We start from the raw sequence: 19,154 nt of genomic DNA, 5'->3' as shown, positions 1-19,154 counted from the left end.
AAACGACGATGTCTGGCTGGAGACGGAGGCACTGGGGCCCAGCCAGACGCATCTGTGAAGCAGTCCCCAGCAATCTTGCAACCCACGGATCCCCTCCCACCCAAACCAGTAGTGCAGCTCACAGCATCTCTCCAGCTACCCGACGGCGTCACTATCGAAGTGCCGCTTTCTGTGGATTCTGGAAGCAACGCAGACTTTATAGCGCAGAGCTTTGTGGAGCAGCACGCTATACAGCTATTGCCTGCCACTCTGCCCCTGCAAGTCGTCACAGTGGATGGCAGAGAGTTGCTAGGGGGGCAGGTGGTGAAGCAGATGCCACCGATGGTGATGCGCCTTGGCAACCACAGGGAAGTCATCAGTTTTAATGTCACCCAACTGTCGGACACGCCCATTGTGTTGGGCATGAGTTGGCTGGACAGGCACAGTCCGACACTGGCTTGGTACCAGAGACAACTGATCTTCGGCTCCTCTTATTGCGCAGAACACTGCATCCTGCCCCGACGGGAGGGAGAGGAGGAGGAATCACAACTGCAGTTGGGAACGTTGCAAGCGGTCCCCCACAAATACGCGAGCTTTTTGGAGGTCTTCTGCGAGAAGGAGGCGGACAAGCTACCCCCTCACCGGCCATATGACTGCAAGATTGACCTCCTACCGGGGGCGACGCTGCCGAAGGGGCGGCTATACTCCATGTCTGAAGATGAAATGCAGGAACTCAAACAGTTCATCGAGCATAATCTGGAGCGTGGCTTCATCAGAGAGTCCAAGGCAGTGGGGGGCAGTCCCGTTTTCTTCGTGAAAAAGAAAGACACGCCCCAAAAAAGACTAGTTGTGGACTACCGCCTTTTGAACCAGATGACCAAACCGTCTGATTACCCCATGCCCAGGATTGACGACCTCCTCGCGACGGTGCGCAAGGGACGCGTGTTCACCAAGTTGGACCTGCGAGGGGCGTACAATCTCATCCGCATGCGGGAGGGCGATGAGTGGAAGACGGCCATGTTCACACCGCTGGGCACCTACGAATACAGAGTTATGCCCTTTGGATTACAAAATGGCTCTCACTGTTTTCAAGCTTTTATGCATCACGTGTTGGAGGGACTCCTCTACAAGACATGCGTCTGCTTCCTGGATGACATCCTGATTTTCTCTGACTCGCAGCAAGCTCACGACCGAGACGTGAGGGAGGTGCTCAGCAGGTTGCAACAACATAGACTGTACGCCAAGCTGGAGAAGTGCCAGTTCGACACGACGGAGGTGGATTTCCTGGGATACAAGTTGTCGGACAAGGGGATAGCCATGGACAGCACCAAGGTTCGTGCGGTATTGGATTGGAAAAGCCCGCGCAACCGGAAGGAGGTCCAGCGGTTTGTCGGCTTCGCCAACTTCTATCGCAAGTTTATCAAGGGGTTCGCGATGCAGACGGCAGCAATTACGGACACGCTCAGCTCCAAAAAAAAGAAATTCATCTGGACGGAGCAGGCGGAACAGTCCTTTCAAGCGCTCAAGCATCTCTTCGCATCGGAGAAGCAACTGCTGCATATCGACCCCAGTAAACCGTTGAGGGTAGAGACAGACGCGTCAGACAGAGCCGTGGGAGCTGTCCTGCTGCAGCGAGACCCGCAGGGGGTGTGGCGGCCGGGAGCGTTCTACTCCAGAAAGCTCAGCAAGTCGGAGCAGAACTACACCATCTGGGACAGGGAGTTGCTGGCCATTCATGCAGCTTTCAAGGCGTGGAGGCACTTCCTAATCGGCGCCAAGCACACGGTGCAGGTCTGCACGGACCACAAGAATCTGGAGCACTGGCGCACGGCTCAGTTCCTGAACCAGAGGCAGATACGTTGGGCGGAGTTCTTTGCTGACTTCAATTTCCGAATAGAGTACGTCCCAGGCGACACCAACATCATGGCGGATGCACTGTCCCGAAAACCGCAATACCTAGAAGAGGTGACGCCAGCGGCGGCCATGCACATCTTCGCACCGACGGCGTGGGCGTGTGCCTCAGCTACAGTAGACCTGGATGCGGTGCGACGTGCATTGCGGGACGACTCATTCGCGCAAGACAAGATGGCGGAACTGCTCAGAGGCACGGCTACCACGGACGAGTTCCAGGTGCGGGACGGCTTGCTCCTACGCAAAGGGGCTGTCTATGTACCAGGAGACGACCTTCGCGCCAAGGTACTGCAACAGTTGCACGACGCACCCACGGCCGGTCACTTTGGCACAGAGAAAACGATGGAATTAGTCGCGAGAGACTTCTGGTGGCCCAGGCTGAGAGGAGAGGTCGCGGACTACGTCGCGAGGTGCGACACCTGCCAGAGGGCCAAGCCGGTACACAGACCACCGGCGGGACTGTTAGAACCGCTGCAAACACCGTTTGAACCGTGGGAGAGGGTGGCCCTGGACTTTGTGACGGATTTACCCAACTCGAGAGGCAAGACAGCTGTGCTAGTGGTGGTGGACTTGTTCACCAAGATGGCACATTTCATTCCGTGTGCGAAGGTGGCCACGGCGGAACAAACCGCCAAACTGTTCATAGATCACGTGTTCAAAGTGCATGGCCTGCCACGGTCTATCCTGTCCGACCGCGGACGCCAGTTCATCTCGTCTTTCTGGCAGAAGCTGATGGGTTTTCTAAATGTCAAGGTCAATCTGGCATCAGCAAGACACCCGCAGACCAACGGGCAGGCAGAGAGGGTCAATGCCATCATGCAGCAGTACCTGAGATGCTATGCCAATCAACAGCCTGCGACGTGGGTGGATTACCTGCCGCTAGCCGAGTTCGCTTACAACAACACGAAGCACGTGTCCACAGGAGTGACGCCGTTCTTTGCCAACAATGGGAGGAATCCCAGAACCTTCCCGGGACTGGAGAGAGTGGGGGAAGGAGAACCACAGACGGCGGACGCGTTCGCGTCAGAGCTGCAGGCGGTCCACGATCAACTCAGACGGCAGCTGGAGCTAGCTAAGCACGCCTACAAGGTGCAAGCTGACAAGCACAGGCGGGTTGGCGAAGTGATCCAAGTGGGAGACTGGGTCTGGTTGGCAGCCCACGCAGTGCCGACCAGGTCGCTTGCCAAGAAGAAGTTGGGGCACAAGCAGATCGGTCCGTACCAAGTCGAAGCGCAGATCAACCCGGTAGCCTTCCGACTGGCGCTGCCGGAGGGTTCCAGAATGCATCCGGTGTTCCACAGGTCGGTGCTCACTCCCTACAAGGCACCTCACAGGTTCCAGGAGCCAGGGACGGCGCCAAGTCCGCTCCGGGAACGGACGGAGACGCGGGAGGTGAAGCACCAGGACCACATCAACGAGGTCACGGAGATTTTGGACTCCAGATGGGGGGAAGAGGGGGTCGAATACCTCTTAGCCAGAGAGGGCACCCGGGCCAGCGCCAATAGCTGGGTACCAGACTACGCTTTGGAGGAACCCCTGCTCAAGGACGAGTTTCATGCCCTCTTCCCACACAAACCCATGCCAGCGAGCTTCTTCGACGACTGGTTGTTCACACCCACACTTTCTTCCAGCACGTTCCATGGATTCGACTCAGAAGGGGAACCCGCACGGAGCACCCGTTCCCCAGAAGGTTCACCGGCAGGTTCGGCATCAGGCAACTCGTATTGGTGGGACGATCGACCAGAGGAGCGATGGCGCAGGAAGTGGCTGGAGATGCCAGGTCGAGCGACCGACGCAGAGACTGACATGGACGTGTTCGGGGAGGACCTCGGGTTCGAGCACGGCGGTACAGAGATGGAAGAGCAACAAGTCAACGTCGACGACCGCGAGGGGGAAGACTCGGAGGTCTTCAGTTGGCGGCCACCCACGGGGAGCGACCTGTATCCAGCATTCCCTCCCATGATGATGGAGCGCCCAGCACCCACACCTGACAGCGGGGAGGGGGGAAGGGGGGGCTTCGAGGGGGGGATGGATGTCAGGGGTTCAGAAGCAGAGACGCAGAGAAGGGTGGAAACAGAGAGCGAGGGGGAGGAAGCCGAAGGGAGAATGAGTGATGATGACGACCCGAGATCTCCAAGCCTAAGCAGTGAGTCAGAGGACTCCCAAAAGGGAGCCCCAGTGAGCAGAGCAAGGGGGGGATCCGGGGGGACACCCCAGGAGGAAGGGAACAGAGGAGATTCAGAGAGCAGCAGCTGGAAGTCGGGACCCACGCTCATAACTGAGGGCGGCAGCAGCTGGAAGTCGGGACCCACGCTCAAGACTGAGAGCAGCAGGGAGGAAGGTAGCCAGGCATCGGGTTCCGGAGGCTGTCAGCAGGAGGGAGGGCACGAGTCAGGGGTGGTCACGCCCTCCTCAGAGAGCGAGGCAACGGTTAAGAGGAAAGTAGAGAGTTGGGCGCGCGCGCCAAGTTCAAATGCAGCGGAAGCTGGAGCAGTAAGCAGCCCGGAGAGTGAGCCAGGTCCTAAAGCCCGCCGCAAGGAGGCAGAAGGATCAGGGGGGTCAGCGTCAGAGGAGAGTAGAAGGGAGGAGGCCCAGGGGGGCAGAAGGACCCAGAGACGTAGGGAGAGGCGAAGGAGGTGGAGCAAGGCTAGGGTATTAAGCTGGTGTGCAAGAGGCGGGGACTCAGACGGGTCTTCGCCGACCTAGAGCAGAAGGTGTAGAGCTGCACGCTGCAGTTCGGAAATGAAACCTGTAACTCAATAAAGACTCTTTTAAAGTGGACGCTGTGTGGCGTGGTCCTATGTGAGCTGGGACCTGGTAGCAGCTCTGACAAGTAGCAATGGTGTTTATTGCTGAACACTCTTAGGATCATCTTGTTCTTAGCAATGGAAACTGTGCCAGACTTTTGAATGTTTACTTAAAAAAAAAATTAACAGGAAAGTCATGTGATTAATCATCCTTCCTTTGATCTTTTTGTATGCTTGGTTTTGGCCACTCAGGGGCCCTCCCCCTACAAGCTGACAGTTGTATGTATGAAATCTCTTCTTAGGATCTTTCAAAATGGAGAAAAAATAGATGATTATAGGCTTACTAAATCAATCATCAAGAAGAACCATCTGGCATCTCCCATCATGGATTTATTTAACACATAATGATAGTGATTTTGGTTTTTCATACAAAACCCCCCCCTGAAAGGTGGGTGGCCTTTAAAAAAATAAAGTCAATTTTTAATTTAAATCTTTTGGTACAATATGAACTTTTTGAAACGTCATATATTATAACCAAGGGTATATTAACCCAAAAGAGTTTTTATATAACTGATCTTACACGAAAATGCCCTAAAGATTTAAAAGATTATTCATTAATTTTCTACATGCACCTATCTTGCAGTAGGGAGGATTAGCAAGGATTGGATGAGTCATTACTGGTTCAATTTAATATATGACACAGGAGCAGAAAAGTTGCAACTTGCCTGTAACTTTTCTCCTGACCTGGGTGTCTCCTTGTTGGAACTCATTTCTCTCTCTCTCTCTCTCACACACACACACACACACAGAGAGAGAGAGAGAGAGAGAGAGAGAAATTAAGGGGAATTATTCATTTTCCAAAGAATACATGTAATGTGCATTTTTCGCAAAAAAATAATCATACACATTTCTACTGCCAGTTTTCTGTAGTTTATTTTTTAAACATTCATTACTCACCTTTCCTTATCTATACAGCAGTTTATCATCTTACAACAGCCTCCATAGAATTTCAGTACCGTATCTAAAGGTGCAAACTTTCATAAACTTCTGCTTAACTATCACTTTCATTTGGCAATAAAAGTTTTAATGCAACAGTTTAGTGTTAGTGTATGGACTACCGCATAATCATGTAATATAGTCTTGCTCTTGCTTATTTAATTTTCCAGCCATAACAGCTGGGGCTTTTCAACACAGGATACAAAAAACTTCAGTGCTTTTCCACCACAAAAAGAACCAGACCTTCATAGTGAATGATTTCAGAAGCCAGCCAGGGTCAAGAAGTACAGAGTTATATTTAATGAAAGTACACTGGGAAAGAGATAATTTTGGAACACATCTAGCAGAATTTCTCTGCTCCCTCTTTTCTTTGTCGTGCAAAGAGAATGCCATCAATTTTCCAGTGCTGCTGATGAACTACCTTCTAAGCAACAGAAAAATACGGCTCAGACTATACTGTACTGCTATATGCAAAACAAACCAAAGAATAAAAATCCCATTTATCCTTTCCTCTTGCACTATTTCCCTAATTTAAGATCCCTCTCCAAGATGCTGTTAATGCCCTCAGGCAGTTGGTGGTGCCTCAACCAGGTCCATGATGGACCCCTTTCAAGCACTCTTTACTCAGTGTCAATCCACCACATAAATTTCTAATAATGTTCTCTGGTTCCCCTGAAGCCCTCACCCCAGGATGGGAGTCTGGGGCATAGCTGTCAACCTTCCCTTTTTTGGTGGGAAATTCCCTTATTCCAGTGCTGTTTCCCGCTGCTATCCCGGATTGTTAGATATCCCGTAGACTGTCCCCAGGACAGGTGAGGCTGCTGATCCCTTATTTTCAAGGCTGCTAATCCCTTATTTTCAAATCTGAAAGTTGACAGCTATGGTCTGGGGTGATTAAGAAATGAAGTGCTAGGCACCAGTACACCCACTGGTACCTCCTATCATGCTCAGCAGATATCTCCAAAAACCTGCAGTGGACAGGAGATGGCTTTTCCTCTTCAATTCCTGGCTTTTCCTGTGTTGAACAATGATCCCTTAAACACAGTCACATTTTATTCAACACCCACCCTACCTTCCAAACATAGGGTTGGTGAATATAATAGGCATGCCCATGCCATTTTGTGCTTGTGTCTCTTTCTGTGCTTTTAAACATGGCAGCCATTTTCTGTTATGCCATGCCCCCATGGCAGCCATTTTGTGGCTGGCACCCCTGGCAGACCCTCCAAGTGTCCCTATTTTCCAGGGACACCCCTGATTTACAGAAGCTGTCCCGGTTTCTGATTTGATCCTGGTATGCCCTGCTTTTCCTTAGGACGTCCCTGTATTTCATCGGAGAAACGTTGAAAGATATGTTTTAAGGCATTCTGCAGCCTGCTCTGCTAGGAGCAGGTTTGGAGAATCAAGATGGAACTGTTTGTGTAGTTTTTGCAACATTTATTACAAACTGTTTTGACTTTCTGTCAATTAAAACTTCCGTAGTATAGTAATTACCTTTTAAAAAATTATATAGCGGTAAGGCCCAATGTGATAAACAATTTGCTAATTATTTGTTTAAGTAAAACAGTTGGTAGCTACACCCCTGCTATCATACACACACACACACACACACACACACACACACACACACACACACACTTTTAAGTTTCACTTTTATCTTCAAACTGTTCCTCTTCCTGTGTTATTGAGCTGCAAATTTGGATCCAGCAAAACTAGACTCAGTGGGAAGACCTTCCAGTCCCTTCTCACAACCCAAGAAACCTACCACCATTATTTGCCATCCACAAGTTGAGAGTTTACACAGAAAATTAAAGTGAAGTTATCCTCTGGATATTACTGACAAATTAAAAATTAACAGATCACTAGTTCCAGGTGATAACCACTTGAGAGTTATCAAGCAACTTCAATGACCTTTGAACAAAAATATGTAAAAAAAGAACAGAATTCAAATAAACAATCTGAAAATCAACAAAAAGAAAACACAAGGATTCAAGAACCAGCAGGGCAAAGCCAAAAATTCAACATGTCAAAGCGTAATGGCGATCCCGCAGAGATTAGGTGAGCTCAAAAACTTAAGAGAGAGCTAGGGAAAATCTGCAAGCAGGGCATGAACCCAAACAGCAAGTGTTTCGGAGTCCGTCAGCGACATAGGCTGCATACACACCATACAGTTAAAACACATGGGGAGGTTTTCAACTATTTTTTTTACTCAAAGTAGACCCGCTGAAATCAATTAACACCACTAAATTAGGTCCACTAATTTCAAAGGATTTACTCCAAGTAAAGGCAACTGAATGCCATTCATGACTTCCCCTAAATTAACACAGCGGTTCTCAACTTGTGGGTCCCCTGATGTTGTTGGACTACAACTCCCATCATACCTGAGCTCTGGCCTTGCTAGCTAGGGGTGATGCGAGTTGTAGTTCAACAACATCTGGGGACCCACAAGTTGAGAAAGGCTGCAAGAATCCTGGGAACTATAGTTTGTTAAGGATGCTGGGAACTGTAGCTCTGTGAGGGAAAAACTACAGTTCCTGGAATCCTTGAGGGGAAATAATGTGCTTTAAATGTATGGTACACTTTAAATGTATGGTACACAAAAATGTATGGTGCTTTAAATGTATGGTACACAGCCTTAGCTGGCCAAAGTGAAAAGCAAATCAGAGGTGCTTACTATAGTATATGATGCTTTCATCTATGCTTAGGAGGGTCGATTCAGATTTCCAGAAGAAGGGCAATGTTTACGGTACTTTACAGTATTCCACTAGCCAACAATGCTGATTAAAATATGAATGGATTTAGTATTCCAGAAAAGGAAAGCGGTCCAACCAGTTCCTTCCAAAGCATTTACAAGTATTTTAAGGTTAGTTGGACAATAGATGGAAAGGGTTGGAAGATCTAGTTTCTTCTTGTAGTTTCAGTCCACTGTTAAGCTGTTTTTCTGGCTGTGAAGATGGAATTTTGCCCTTTTAAAAAAAGCTGGCAATGAGAGCTGGTGTAGCATAGGGACTAAGGCTGCAATCCTAAACATGTGTACCTAGGAGTAAGTCTCATGAACAGAGAGGAATGCATAGTACTGTGTTGTAAGTTCTCTGCATGCTTCCATAATATGCATGCTTTTTGGGGAGGAACAATTTTTTTTTAAAGTTTTGCCCAAAGTTGTTGAGCTTTTGTGCAAAATAACCCCCCCCCCACAGGTTGCCATATCTCCCCATATTCTGACATAGGGGGCCATATATCCATGCAGCAGTTTATTGTGGACTCATCTTGCTGCTCATGCATGCAATATTGTGTAATAGTGTCCACATGACACTCTCCTCATTCCGTGGTTTTATACAACGCTTCCTAGTTTGTCAAGCCATCATTTAACCTGATGTCCAGATTAGCAAACCATGGTTTGAATGATACATCCAAAGCAGGATTGTACCACACATTTTATTTTACTGCAAATATTTATAGACCACCCATCACTTTCTAAATTCCAAGGCAATTCACCCATCAACCCAGCAAAACACAGTACAATAAAAGCAGCAAAACACTACAATATAAAAAAGAAAGATCAAAACAAGCAGCACATATCATGGCTAGTTTACAGAAAACATGTCATCAAAGCTTATGGGAAAATTATCATAAAAAATACTGAGATCTTTAACATCACGCCAGTGATGTAGTATACTGTATATGGTTAGTGTGTTTGGACAAGGACCTGGGCTATCTGGGTTTAAATCCCCAGTCATTTACAAAACTGACCGAAGACCTTGAGCCAATCACTATATTTCAGCCTAACCTACTTCTTTACAGGGTTGTTGTGAGGATAAAATGGGGAAGGGGAGTCTCACTTGTGCCACCTGGAGCTCCATGGAGGACAGATAGTTTATTTATTATTACATTTATATCCTAACAGTTAGCTTGTATATATTTCTAATTGGTTTACATTGGCAGGTCTCATGGGATGTCACAATGCCACTTAACGTTGCCAGCTATTTAAAAAATGCTTATATGTTTATACTGTATTAGTTCACTGAACCTAACAAGACAGACAAACAAAAATCCTGAAATAACTATCAGCCTGGATGTTTGCCAAATTCTGCTTTGCAAAACTTCAAATTTATGATCAAGTCAAATCTGGCAGGGTAATTTAAACGACACTTTAATAAAAAAACCCCAAAAACCAAACCTATGCCAGAATCTTATATAATTAAAGGATAATGTTTGCAACACTAGAGAACAGAAACAATAGCTGTCCTCAGATTAATGGAACATTGTAGGAAATCTGCTGCAAGGCATCTGATACTAGGAAAGTCTATTTATTCCAGTGCTATAAATGTTACTGCTCTAATATTATATGGCAAGTGAAAAAATACACCATGAAACTGAATATAACAGTGTCAAAGCGTTGCCCAAAAGCAAATACTTTTACAAAGCTGGGTCAACAACAGGAAGAAATAGCTGTATAAAGGAAGACACAGGTACAGGACATCTAGCTTCAAAAGCAAAGATGATGCAGCACTGACACCAAACCCTACATATAGTAAGTAAAATAGAAACATCGCCACCTGACCCCACCCCGACTCATCATCCCCCCCTCCACCTCTCTCCCTTTTCTTCCCAATGTCTCAACAAATGAAACTGACTTGTAAAAATGGGAAAAAATATACAAGAGAGAGACATTGCACACACTTTTGTAAATCAAGAAAATCTTTTTTTAAAAAAAAAAAAAGCAAAGATTATACCAGACATTTTTAATGGAATATGGCAGAACTTTATTGCATGCACAAACACTACAGGCAGGCAACAAGTGCTTGCACTACCATCTTTTTAGAATTCACAATACATAGTAAATGGTAAATGTCCCTTAACTTGAACCTGAGAACCACCTATTATGTTTCTTGCAATAGATGAGCAGGGTGTGGCATAGAAACTGATACTTTGCCAAGATGTATACAGGCAACTCCCAATTTATCTGTGGGTTACGTTCCAAGACACCGCATGTCTAAGTGAAATTGTGTATATTTGAAACACCATTGAAAAAGCCTGCAAACACCCGTCTTTAGTTGTTGTTTACAGTTGTGTTTCTTATTTGTTTACTGTAAGCAGTGGTTTTCTTCTAGAAAAAAAGGTGCCGATACTGCATACCCTTGAGTACCCCTGGGAGGGAAGCACTGACTGTATACCATTTTTTTATTTAAGAAAAAAGGCTATGGTGATATCTGCAGATTAGTTGGGGTCCCTGTGAGCTAGAGGAGGAATAGAGACTGACTCATATGTGCGCCTTTGGGGTAACCCAGTACTGCAGTGCAGGGTTGGCCAAAAGCATAGCAGGAATGCCATGTTTCACTTGGGTGGCATCCTTGCTTCCCACTTCCTGTTTAGAAGGTTTTGCAAGAAGCAGCACTTTGCATATCCTACTTGGTGCAAAGAATGGGCAGAGAATGTTAGAGAAAATGGAAGCGGGAAACAAGCAATCTACAGGCAATCACTTGGCCACTTCCAACTTAGATAGAAGATTTCACTTATGGTGTTGCATATACATGATAGCACCGGAGGCATGTTAGTATTGTTGCATGAGATGTTTGGCAATTCTGTTTCTTTCAGATGAGGGAGGGAGAGTTTGTGGAGGGAAGAACTGGACTTTATAATGCAATGGACCAAGTCAGGTTTGTTCACACTTGTCTTAGTGTCCCAGATTTTTTATGCAGGGCTTATCCAGATAAGCTTGTTATTTATTGAGCATTCATCCTGATTTGCTTACACAAAACTTACACAGAGGTTAGATTATATCTGGTCTTTATTGAGCATTCGTTGAGATTTATTTGCGGCCAGGTTATGCAACAATGAGTGTTCATCCTGATTCACTAGCAGGCTGTTTATATGACTTACTGTTAAGCATTTGCTCATTCCACACTTTTCAGTGTGTTTCCAGGCCACTTAAAAGTGGATTTGCTGTACCAGGGCGACAGTGATTTAATCCACTTTAACTGTGCAAACCTACAGTTCCCAGTATGTGCCCAGATCCCTCCCATAAAATACTGACAGTCTGAAGCCCTTGCTTTGCTGTGTGTTTGTTTAGACTCCTGGTTTTCTTACTTCTTTCTATCTCCCTCCTAATTTACCTGGACATGGCATTTTATATTTCTCCATTCACCACCAGAAGTATCCAGTAAACCACCCTAAATATTACAGAGGAGAAAATTATATGCACACTTGCCATTGCTGGTGACAGCAGCGCATTTAATGCAACACATAGTTCTAACCTAAGATGTGCAACTAACACTTTAAAGGCACAGGATTATTCCATTCTGTCATTTTCATGCCTAAGAACAAATTAATACATCTCTTACCTGCATGAGCATGACACAAAATTCATTCCTGTTCCAGTCTGACCCTTGAATTGTTGATTTTCCAAATCCTCCTGTGTTTTTGAAACATAATGAGAGAAACAACTGAACCTGAAAGGAAATAAAGAATTCGTTTGTTGAATAAAAAGACAGACAATGTTTACCAAAACCAGGCATGGGGAACTCCCATAGGCCTACTCTGGCTGATTCCTTGGCCTCTGGCCTGTCCCTCAGTCCTTGCCAAAGCCACACACCCAGCCACACCCTTCCCAGTCCTCCAAGGATGTGCACAGAATAGCTGAGGAGGCGGGAGGGCCTGACCTTCACCCCTTGCAGTGGGCTGGGTGAGAAAGTTTAACCCACTACGCCCAGTGCACCACAAGAGAGAAGTCCACAAAATCCCTTCATCCTCAGTTGATCCCCACAGAACACTAGGAAGCAGGAGCAGAATTCAAAAGTTGCTTACATCCTGCCTTTCTGTTTTGCCTTACACTGAAAATGGTTAACAAAGATATAAATAATTGTCAACTCTGCTTCTGGTCCCACTTCTGGTTCCTGGAACGCTCAGAACCCCAGGTGGTCTCTTGCACTCAGAGCACCCTCTGGTGGGGAACTGACTCAAAGAGCTCCATTGTCACAGCACTCCACTCTGCTTCGGTTTTTATGCACTGTATTCTGTCCTGCCTTCTCTTACTCAGTTCTTATCCTGGCTCTTTTGGTACTCTGTCCTCTTCTGCCCACTTTCCCACCTCTCTCTCTCTGGCTCACCACTAGGGATGGCAACCCTAGATAGACTCTTTCTCCTCTTCTTGCCCCTGCTGAGGCAGCCCAGATACCTTTTGCAGCTCGCCTCTTTTCCCTTTACTTCCTCCTCCCTGTATAAATCTCTCCCCTTGGTCTCTGAAACACTCTGGCATCCTTTGTCTGTATTTCTCCTTGGCAGCTCTATTATCCCTCCTCCTCCTCCTCCTTCCAGCTGGGACCCAGCAAGAATGCTCTCAGATGCTAACCTTTCATCTCCCGAAGCTTCCTGATCTGTCAAGATGTTGCATCAAGTGGGGAGTGCCAGCATCTATCAGAATCCCTTCACAACAACTTGTACATAACACCAAGTAATAAAACAGGTGTAATGATTAAAACAAGCAGCAGAATGTCAGCAATAAAATCAACTAAAAGCGCAAAGAGAAAACAAGGCAGCATTGGGAGCCCCTGCAAAAATGCCTTCCAGAACACAAGCATTTCTTCAGACTGTTGGAAGGCAAGGAGCAAGAGAACAGACGTGCTTCTGAAACCTAGAGGTGTCATAAAAACCCAGACATATAAAAACCCTGTCTGGGCAAACTCATCTTAAACTCAAATGTTCAGGAAACAGAAATTCAGCTGAAGACCCGAGGAAGAGCAGAGTTCCTATGAAAGGATGAAGTCCTTAAACTATCCTGGATCATTTAGTGCTTTAAAGGTCCTAACCAACACTTTTAGGACTGCCCCCACAAAGAAAATTTTCAACAAGCAGTGCTCTCTCCCCATATTTACCATATGACCTGTTGTGTGTATATAGATCAGCTCTAAGCTAATCATAAATGCATGTCCTGTATCAATTGTCCTACACCTGGGCGTAAGCTTTACTTAACGCAAATTATTTCGCGACGTGGAAGACGGGGGGTGAATCCAGGGGCATACAAGCAAGCGATGCCTCAAACATCTGTTCTTCCGTGCTTTGCGTCATTAGCATGAAGATCCAAAGGGTTTTAAAAAGCACGTCGAATGTGCATAAAAACCCTCTTCAGTCCTTCACACTATTTGTACCCAGGGACACTGGGAGTGAGGGTTGCATGCACGCCGCTGCCTCAGTCCTGGGTTTCCCACATCTTACATTCAGGGAAATCCCTGAACACAGCCACCATATGATAGTGACTAAACTAATGATTCAATTTAGCCACTATATACTAATGATTAACTAATGTAGTGATAAAGGTCTCATTCGCACCATACATATGAAGTAGTTTTATATCACTTGGAGGTCCTGAGAAGTATAGTTTGTTTACTAAAGGTACTAGTGGTTGTAGCTCTGTGAGGTCGGTACCCTTATCAAACTGCGGTTCCCAGGTTTCTTTGGTGGAAGCCATTCATGACAGTTGAAGTGGTGTATGAGTGCTTTAAATGTATGGTATAATCACAGAGCTATCGCCATTATTTCCTTTTTACAGAATCTGGCCACTTTTGTCTGAATACTATTTTCCCCACCACCATCGGCCCTGTGCTGCTTATTGAAGGGCAATCCTCCCCCAACCTTTTCTCCCTCACTATTTTTAGCTTGAAGAATATTTGTCTCTAAGACCTTGCACATGTGTGAAGGCCTGTGTGAGCAGCTTGAGACTGAACAGAGCCAAGAGGAGAGAGCCGCCAACTAATTTCCATTCAAAGGCATTACCCTGATCATTGGTATATGCGTGTTTGTGATTTGTTAGTGCTTTTTTCTAAAAAAAATGTTTAGGGGTACTCCCATTTTGACTCAATAAAATCACTGTTTTATAGTTCAAATTGGGGAAAATAAATACAGTAAATGGACAAAAGTACAAAGATTTACAAAATGTTTAGGGGTATGCGAACCCCTGCGAACCCCCAGAAAAAAAGCACTGGTTATTGATAAAACAAACAATTGAATGGGGGTCTGTTTCCAGAGTAAAATGCCTTTAACTTTAAATGCTCTGCTTTTTTGACCTAAACATTCGACTATGGGCTATGATTACATGCACCTAAGAGCAAGTCCTACTTAACACAGTGGGATTTACTTCCGAGTAAATATAGACAAGACTACACTGTTAAAAGTGTAATCCTAATATTGAAAAACATTAGATGCAGCTTTTGAAGATGAGGAGGGTGAGCAGAAATCATACTGAATCTATGTTAGACATAAGTTGCAGAGAAGATCAGGTTATCATCCATTCTGTCTTACAACAGCTACGTAGATAGCCATGGCTTATTTTGAAATACTTCTGTGCTACAAAATAAATCCCTGTGGGCATCCAAATGTCAATGCTTGTGTTGCCTATATATACCAGCTAACCTGCTGCTTTACTGATGTTCTCTACAGATTTTCTCTTCACTTAATGCATTAAGGTGATTACTGAACAGCTTTACAGTGCCAAAGCTGCAAGTAACACTTAATAATCATAGTAAAAATGCTCCCTCAATTCTGATTAATGTGACTCATCAATTCAGATGAAAAGAGGGTGTGGGAGCTTGTTTATGAAGAGACAATGGTAGGAGGATTTCCTCAGCGTTTTCAAATGGAGTCTTACACGACAGAACATAGAAGGGCACCTTGGGAAAACAATACACATGCTAACACAAATGAGATTTACAACAGAGTGTGTGGGTGTGTGCAGTTACATACTATGAAATTTACTCAGAAATACATCCTCACTGTCATTAATGGGATTTATTCCCGCCTGAAACTACTTAAGATTGCAATCAAATAGTCTGATTGCACACATCAGTTGTCCACTGTTGCACCGTGGATCTCCTGCCAACCAAGCAGTTCGAAAGCATGCCAGTGCAAGTAGATAAATAGGTACTGCTGCGGTGGGAAGGTAAACGGCGTTTCCATGTGCTCTGGTTTCATTGTTCTGTTGCGCCAGAAGCAGTTTAGTCATGCTGGCCACACGACCTGGGAAGCTGCCTGTGGACAAACACCAGTTCCCTCAGCCTGAAAGCAAGAGGAGCGTCACAGCCCCATAGTCACCTTTGACTGGACTTAACCATCCAGGAGTCCTTTATTATTATGGATTCTCGCGGTGGGCGGGGTAATGGATAGATCAAATGTAAGGGCTTATGGAGTGGAGACAAACAAGCTTATTACAAAATTGTCATAGTGCTGTTGCATTGTAGTTGCTGCCTTACTGCAGGTGTGGTGAAACCTTGGCTCTCCAGGTGTTACTTACTGAACTACAACTCCTCACAGGACCCAGCAAGCATGGCCAATGGTCAGGGGTGATGGGAGTTGTAGTTCAGCAACATCTAGATACTCAAAAGTTCCTCACACCTGCCTTGCTGGCTTCTCCAAAGGCCTTGTGTTGCTCTTTGTGTGTTGGTGGAATTCCAGGAGATAAGTCAATTTACCAGCACCTCCTCCAGTCCCTTACCTGTCACACACTAGTGCAGGGAATGGTGTCTTGCACAGAATTATAGAACTGTAGAGTTGGAAGGGACCCCGAGGGTCATCCAGGCCAGTTCCCTGCAATGCAGGAATCCAGCCGTCCCTCGGTGGGCTCGAACCACCAACCTTCTGGTTAACAGCCAGGCACATTGACCCTTTGTGCCACTGAACAGTTTGCATGTACAACACTCATGCAAATATAAAGAATCAGGGCTGCAACATTTGGTCAATTAATTTGTTAGCCTATCTGAGTACAAATGTTTTGCTCAATTAAAAAAAAGAGTGATCTCAATTAATCCAGCAACAGGTTTGTAACAAAAACTTTTTTGGTTTTTTAATTTATTTGGCTAAGTTCATTATTTCACCAGGCTATCGTATAAGAGTTCTATCTCTATTACCACTGCTATAATGACATCTACTGGTGAAAGCAGGTTTTGACTTCAGATGAGGGAAAAACCACCCTGCCTTTTACTGCTAGAAATGTGCACACAGTAGTTTATGCAACCCCACTTGGCTCTCTTTGCCTGGACCCTTTCTCTTGTGGTCTTTATGCAGTCCTAGAATACTTTTTTTAAACTATAAATTCACCCAGCATTCTATTGATCCTCTTGCATGCTCCTGATCCTCTGCTGTCTGAATCTTGTTCAATTGTTTTTAACACTTTTTTTAAAATGGTCACCCTAAAAGAGAGGTAGAAATATATTAAATAAATACCTTGCAGCCATCTGAGGAGTAACTGCATTCAACTTTGTAAAAAATGCCACTGGAGAGGACCTCAAAGAGATAAATTTTGTGTAATGATACCATCAATTCCAAGCTTAGCTTTTATGATGCAAGCAGAGATTTGTATCACACAACAGGTAAAACAACACCCCAAAATCCCTTCAAGCCGATTACTACTACAGCTCTGTGCAGGTGCACTAGGGAGATGTGGTCAGCTCTCCAAGGTGTACTCCAATCAAGTACTTTACACAACCGTTTTGCATGGGGCAGGATATTTGTTAGGGGCGGCAGCCTTTTGTTGGGGGCAGCAGAACCTTAGTTTGCTATGTATTTTTATTGATTTAGGGGGGCAGGTGCCCCTCCCTGGCTATGCCCATGGGCAGGTGGTAATATCCGGCACAGCAGCTTCAATAGCAATGGCTGCTGCCCTCGTAGAGAGGGTTGGTGAGTTCCTAGCACTGATGCCAATCCATCTGTTGAATGTCTTGGAGCAGCAATTGGATCTGGCTCCGTGACAGAAGACTCCAAATCATAGCAGAACCTGTGGCCCAACCCAGTCAGCTGATTTAGAATCTATGATATTGAAAGCCTCTGAGAGATCCAGGAGGACCTCTGAGATCACACACCCAGACCAGCTCGGGCAGACATCACCAGCCAGGATGGACAATCATCCAGGAAGAACTGCACGCCTCCTAGCAGATAGTCCATAACTTCAGGTTGTAGAAGCTAAAAGTTATCCGTATCAACCAGAACAAACGGGCCACTAGTCCCACCTATCTCTGACTCTATACCAACTATGTAATCCAAGTTGGCATGACCAGCGTGGTGTTTTATTTTTGCTGGCGGAGCGAGAGATCAGAGTGCCCAAGGAATTGAGTTACGTTAGCCATATTGATTCGTATGTTGTCGGGCTGGGGGGGGGATTGGTCTTGTTGGCCTGTATATGTGATAAAGGGACCACATCTCTGTTGTGCCCCATTGTCCCAAAAGGGAACACAGATGCTGGTAAGCGCACCTGCAATCCATGGAATCTTGCACCGCTGGTTGGAGATTGGGGTAGCTGTAACCAGGGCTTTTCTGCGGCCAAAACTCACTTGAACTCAGTTCCTGCACCTACCTCTCAGGTGGGCACCATTGCCATTATAAGAGAACAAGGGAGGTGTTCGTGGTAAGTTCTGGCACCTCTTTTTCTAGAAAAATAGCACTGGCTGTAACAATATTTTTCTGAGGGGCCCAAGACCCCGCTGGTTTTGGCAGCAGCAGCAGAAAGAAGGAAGAATAAAAATACAGTCATACCTCGAGTTGAATGTGCTTCAGGTTGAGCGCATTCGAGTTGCGCTCTGCGGCAACCCGGAAGTAACAGAGCGTGTTACTTCTGGTTTTCGCCGCTCGCGCATGCGCTCAAAATGACGTCACGTGCATGTGCGGAAGCAGCGAAATGCCGCACGCGCAGACGCACCATCGCGTCTTGCGTTCCATTCGGGATGCAAACGGGGCTCTGGAACGGATCCCGTTCGGTATGCGAATGGGGCTCCTGAATGCATCCCGTTCGCATCCTGAGGTACCACTGTAGATAAAAGACCCCTGGACAGTTAAGTCCAGTCAAAGGCAACTATGGGGTGAAGCTCATCTTGCTTCAGGTCAAGGGAGCTTTCCACAGACAGCTTTCCGGATCATGTGGCCAGCATGACTAAACCGCTTCTGGTGCAATGGAACACCGTGACGGAAACCAGAGCACACGGAAATGCCGTTTACCTTCCCGCCACAGTGGTTCCTATTTATCTACTTGCACTGGCATGCTTTAAAACTGCTAGGTTGGCAAGAGCTGGGACAGAGCAAGAGGAGGTCACCACCGTCAAGTGGATTCAAACCGCCGACCATCTGATCGGTAAGCCCAAGAGGCTCAGTGGTTTAGACCACAGTGCCACCTGCTCCCTCCAAGAATAAAAGTAGGGTGCTGGGGTGGTTCGAGTTTTAAACCTCTGCTCCCAGCTCAGCCCCCTACTGGGGATAGATGTTGCCCTTCCTCCTCCTCCTCCACATCTGGATCACTGTATGCGTTCAGATGATCTGCACATACTTCTCATGCCGAAGAAGATGGTCCTGGCTCCAACCCCTGCCATTCCCATCTAAGGTAAAGGTAAAGGGATCCCTGACGTGGCTGACTCTGGGGTTGCGGCGCGCATCTCGCTTTATTGGCCGAGGGAGCCGGTGTACAGCTTCCGAGTCATGACTAAGCTGCTTCTGGCAAACCAGAGCAGCGCACAGAAATGCCACTTACCTTCCCGCTGTAGCAGGAACCCC

General features: G+C 46.3%; 1 protein-coding gene across 1 annotated transcript in view; it reads right to left on the bottom strand.

Annotated features, from left to right (window-relative positions):
* Positions 1–12,060, bottom strand: part of HYCC1 (hyccin PI4KA lipid kinase complex subunit 1) — a 53,142-nt gene extending 41,082 nt beyond the window's left edge. Inside the window, exon 1 of the mRNA XM_082193957.1 lies at positions 11,972–12,060. The gene's annotated coding sequence lies outside the window, so the exon portion shown is untranslated. The remainder of the gene's footprint in view (positions 1–11,971) is intronic.
* Positions 12,061–19,154: the final 7,094 nt, after the last annotated feature.

Source organism: Podarcis vaucheri (genome assembly GCF_965113315.1).
Source record: "Podarcis vaucheri genome assembly, chromosome: 12".
Taxonomy (NCBI): Eukaryota; Metazoa; Chordata; class Lepidosauria; order Squamata; family Lacertidae; genus Podarcis; species Podarcis vaucheri.
Note: the sequence above shows the minus strand (reverse complement) of the source record. Positions and strands in the feature narration are given on the sequence as shown.